General features: G+C 47.8%; 1 pseudogene; it reads right to left on the bottom strand.

Moving 5' to 3' along the window:
• Positions 1-326: 326 nt before the first annotated feature.
• On the bottom strand, positions 327-1,820 carry LOC119302683 (annotated as a pseudogene).
• Between the last annotated feature and the right edge of the window lie 3,696 nt (positions 1,821-5,516).

Raw genomic sequence — 5,516 nt, 5'->3', positions numbered from 1 at the left:
TATGCTATACTCTAGCTTATGAAAATCTGGCCCGCCAAAACTGGGTGCACTTCCCCGCCAAAAAAACAGACAATGCGTCATGCGTGCATTGATACGTTACCCTCTACTAGGGCATTGGGTTGTTATTTATGTTTGATTAAATTTCTTTGGTTGGTAATTTCATGCATTTTTGTTGAACCAAAGATGAAATCATAATGTGGTTAACAAAAGAAGTAGACCAGCTCCAGTACAGAAGCGGCGACAGAGCTGTGTGGTTGTTTGATAGTCCATGAACCTCAATGTAATTTTTATTATGTTTGAAGTGAGTTATATTTCAGTGTATCTTTATAATAAATCTGACCCCTTTTAGGAGAGAAAGTACATAGGTAATCTCTGGTTAAAAAATAGTACATATGCAATTAGAATGAAACCGATATAACAAGGATTAAACCAACTAAGTCCACCGGCTATGCCCAGGGTACTTTTGTTTAAGTATCATCATGCATGCAGCTCCGCCGATTCTAGCTCGCGTTGTTGGTGGCGAAGCAGACCTTTCTGACTTCGCCGGGGTCGGTCCCAGTGAGCACCTCAATGCCTCCCATCTTCACCAAAGCCGCCGCAAACCTGACCATCCACGCGATAGGGTTGGCGGCGTTGTCGGCCACCATGGCCGCTGTCTTGTTGCCGGTCGTCGGCGTCTCATCCAGTTGCGTCTGGTCCGACGTGAACAACATTTGCCCAGAGGCCACGTTTTTGTAGAACTGGTTGCTCAGCTTGTTCGGGTCCGTCACACGGTTGTTGCTCACGGAGATGAACCCCCGCCGTTCCTCGGAGGCGGGCACACCTTCTTTAGCGCCGCCGCAAAGGTGGCGTTCATACTGGAGTCGACAGTGGGGTACAACCGTGGGGTGACGAAGTTGCAGTGCGTGAGGCCGAAGGAGTGCGCGCCGGAGAGGACCACTAGGTCCTCAGCGTTGAGGCCCTTGGCGGTGAAGCTATCAAGGAGTTCTTGGAGCTGAAACGCGGGGATGTGATGCCCTGGAAGACCTCGTCGGCGATTGACTGGAAGCCGTCCAGGCGCCCGGATGGCATGTGGAAGGTGAACCCGCCTGAGGTACAGGTGGAGTCACGTGCCGCAAAGGCCAGGATGTCGGCACAGGAGACAACGCCCATGCAGACGGCCTCCACGGCGTCCTTGATCTTGTTCACGACATCGTATCTGCGTAGAGGGATTGTTGTTTTCTCAGTCTCTGGCTTGCTGGTCGTCGGGTCCAGCAGAATGGAGGCATCGCAACCATGTAAAAGGTCATTTAATTTTAAATATATGTTTCCATTTGTGCATATTTATGTTAGTAAAAGTAGACGGAACAAATATATTGCATAAACATGAAAAATCAAGAAAAGTCTTATTGTACTATTTCCACCTAGACAGTTTTATTCTATTCTTGAATGTTAGTAGTTAAAATCAGAAACTTCAATGCATGCTTTCCAGATGGTCTCACGTATGCATGCTTGTATAGAATTAACATGTCACGTATGAAATTTATTTAGATTTCGAATGAAATCCAAAGTGTTTCAAACTGCCGTGGCATGTGTTTCGATAAAGGTACGTACCTGACAAAGCAATCGTGGAAGAAGAGGCGAACAAAGGCGGCGCCCATGGTGGGGTCATTGCAGATCATGCCTTGGACAACGTTCCTCACCGTGTCCTCGGCTTTTGGGCACGACGAGTTGTAGAAACCGTGCTGCAGCCCGACGGGCCCAGCGGCCATCGACACAGAGCTCAGCGCAGCGGCCATGAACGCCATGAGCACCACAACCTTGCTTGGTGCCGTCGCCATCGCCTTGTTCACGTACTATTTGCGTGTGTGTTTAAGGAAAGACACTTGCAGGGAGTGCTCGATGGTGACAATACTGTGGTTTCGACGAGTATTTATAGGTCACGAATAATCATGATAAGACGTGGACGAACACGTATACATGACCTTATTAGCTAGTGTGTCCACTGGGTACAAAGAATATGTTCGAATGATTAGGAGGTTACCGTACCACACAGGTAGTTGAATTAGAGCATCTCCAGCCGTAGAGCCCCCCAGGAGGCATTTTTATCGCTCCTTGGGGGGCTGCCGGTGAATTTTTTTTGCCTGCGATCGAGAAAATATCCACTCGTTCCGCCCCCACGCACGCCCCCCTCCCCTTCCTCGAGCTCCCCTCCTCTGCGACCGCGGCTGCTTGACGACGACGAGGCGGGGAGGAAGTAGGGCGCGGCGTCGTCCGCCACGCGACGAGGCGGGGAGGAAGCAGGGACGGCCGACCCGTCCGCCACGCCGGCCATGCCGGACTCGGCGAGCGGCGACAGGGGCGTGCTCCTGGGCTGGAGCTCGACCCCAACCCGTACCCGTCGGCAGCGCGGACGGGGGAGCGGAGGAGGCTGCCCGCGGCGAGCACGCCCGGCACGTCACGCCCCACGCGCCGCCTGGCCTCCCACCCTGGCCGCCGCTGGTCGGCGCGCCCTTGGAGCCCGGCCGCCGCCAGTCATGCTCGTGCGAGGGGCCGGTGCCGCACATGCGTGGCTCGTCGTGGCCGGGGCCGCCCGTGGCCGGCGCGCTCGGGGCCTCCTCCGTCGAGTCCTTCACACTGGCCAAGACGGGGCTACACGAACGAGGACGACGGGTTCCGGCGTGGCTGGCGAGGTCAAGGCGCCTGCCTCCTCCGCCACGCTCAAGTCACCGGCGCGTGCCGTCCTGGGCGCCCGAGGGCACGCCCGCGTCCCTGCGCCCGTCTCGCCCTGCGCCCGTCTCGCCCGGCGGCCCGTTCGTCCAGCCGTGCGGGAGCGGCGAGGAGGCGTGGCGAGGGCGTGTGGCAGCCAAGGCGAGGGCGTGAGGTGAGCGCGGGCGGCGAGGAGGCTCGGCGGGCAGCAAGGAGACGGCGGCCAGGAGGCGTGGCGGCGAGCGCGGCCGGAGCGAGGAGCTCTGCTTGCTGCTTCCGGAGAGAAAGGAGAGAGATCCTTTTTTGCAAGTGGGTGGGGTGGGCCTGACAGAAAAAGGGGGGAGAGAGAGAGAGTAGAGAGGCTGGCTGGTGGGGTTTGCATGCACGAAAAGTAGCGCCGGGCGTCCCAAGTGCATCCCGGGGCGCTGGGTTTTGCCCGGGGTCGCCGGCGCTGTTTTCGCAGAAATCCGACGCAAAACGAGGGTGTGGGGGCGTGACTGGAAGCATTTTTTTACAACCGGCGCTAAAAAAGGTGATTGGGGGGCTGTCTTGGGGAGCCTAGTGGAGATGCTCTTATTTGCAGCTATAGACGCGTTGGCAATGCAACATGACATGGTACTTCTCCATGGAGGATTAGGAAAATCACAACTATACATTCTTTTCTGAAAGAACACAACTATACAGTTAATATGGATGATTAGTTTGTTACAGCATGTGGACTTTTTTTTTTTTGGCGGGGACAGCATGTTGACTCTTCCGGTTGAACTATGTTTATATGATACTCGAACGTGTTACAAAGCCTAGCTAGGTTGGCTGGAGAATAATCCTAGCTAGGTTGATGAGTTTGGGGATAATTCCAGCTTAGTTAATGACTTTGTTTACACCCCCACTGGCAGCTAGGGATAACACATTGCGTCTTCTCAGTGATTGAAGTCTGTCCCTCAGTTTGGCATGCAAATGCTAATCACCGACTTTCACTTCTTTTAAACCGGGGTCACGAAGACAATGAACTCCACATAAAATAGAGACACTCTCTATGGACATTCTCTCCCGATAATCAAGGCAGTGTTTGTTGGTTGACACGAACGTCAACTTGAATTAAAGGGTGGTTAGCAGAGCATATAAAAAAAGGCACATCAACTCCTGCATTCAAGCCAGCAGCGCACTTACAAAATCAATTAAGGATCCTGAACAAAAACAATGAGTGAACCTGGTTCATCTCACATAGGAACGTTCGTGGAGACCAACGAACAAAAGCCAGCTTAATTTGGCGGCGGTGGTGGAGACCAACGAACGTTGGGGTTGAGGTTGAGTCGAGTAGATCCCAACGAATAAAGCAAAAACTAAATAATAAAAAGCAGGGGCGTCACGACCTGCACATGGACCAAACCCCGGTCTCGTGCGTTGAAGACTGGGGCGACTGGGGCCTTACCCACTGCGCTGCTTGTGTGCTTGAGTAATGTGAGTGTATTAGCGTATATAAGAATCAAATCTGGCGGCGTTTTTTGAAAGAAAAAAATGAATAGTCTTCTTCACTTATAGGTGGTATAGTGGGTAATTTAGGGCAACTTTGAGGGTAATTTTTATGACGGACGACTAGAAACAATAGCCCTTTTATTATTAGGGGTAGATTTGTTTTGTTGGAAAATAGTGGAACATTTTTATCAATGTATACGAGCACATACATAAACGTTGGTAATTTTTTTAAACCGTGACCAGATTTGTGAAAATACATGCTTTTTTGCATAGAGAACATTATCCAAATATTAAATTAGTACGTATATATGAGGTACATGGACATTTTCCGTTTTGGCAATATGGATTTTTCATTTTATAAATAATAGTTGCAATAAACAAATATATTAAATACATATTTCAGGACGACGGTTTGGGACACCTAGGTGCTCAGGCTTCTTGCCTAGATGTGTTTAAATTTTGCATGCATACCTGCATTAGTACTTTCCTATTTGCTTGCATGATATTACTGCTATGGAAGGTAATAGCTTTTGTCTAATTAATACATGTCATTATTTGTCCCTTCTTGATAGAAAAATTATAATTAATTATTTATCGTACATTTTGGTATGTATGGTACATGCAAGATATTTAATTAGAAAAATAATACGCAACATTTTTAGCACGTACACCAACATGTACACATTTTCATTGGGTATAACACCAACACGTATATATTTTTATTGGGTATAACATCAATACATACATACTTTCATTAGGTATAACACCAACAAATGCATATTTTTATTAGGTATAATACTCACTAATTGGTATCACGGTCTAATAAAATGTACATGTGCGCATCTCGGGTACATGCACCGCTTATTAAAACGTGTGAAATTTGTGGGTATATACAAATTAAATTCGCATCGAGTTATATATATTTATGTGAATATTTTCATTGGGTATAACAGTAACGCGTACATATTCATGTGTATATTAACATCAAGGTATGTATATTCATGTGTATATTCACATCGAGGTATGTATATGTATGTGTATATTTCTATTGAATATAACACTAACACATACTTATTAAAATATATGACATTTATGTGTATATTTTCATTGTGTATAAAATAACACATACATATTTTTGTTAGGTATAATACCCACTAACTGATATCATGGTCAAATAACATGTACACATGATTATATCTTGGGTAAATGCACATATATACAAATTCAAGTACGAGTGTTCAGATTATTTTTTTGTAAAGAAATCATTCCATTTAGGAATACTAGTGCTTGCAAACGAAATATGGAAAGCTATTATTTTGTTCAATTTATGACATGCACTAATGAATATGAAT

Source organism: Triticum dicoccoides, chromosome 1B (genome assembly GCF_002162155.2).
Source record: "Triticum dicoccoides isolate Atlit2015 ecotype Zavitan chromosome 1B, WEW_v2.0, whole genome shotgun sequence".
NCBI lineage: Eukaryota > Viridiplantae > Streptophyta > Magnoliopsida > Poales > Poaceae > Triticum > Triticum dicoccoides.
The sequence above is the reverse complement of the archived record's forward strand: the minus strand, read 5'-3'. Positions and strand labels throughout refer to the sequence as shown.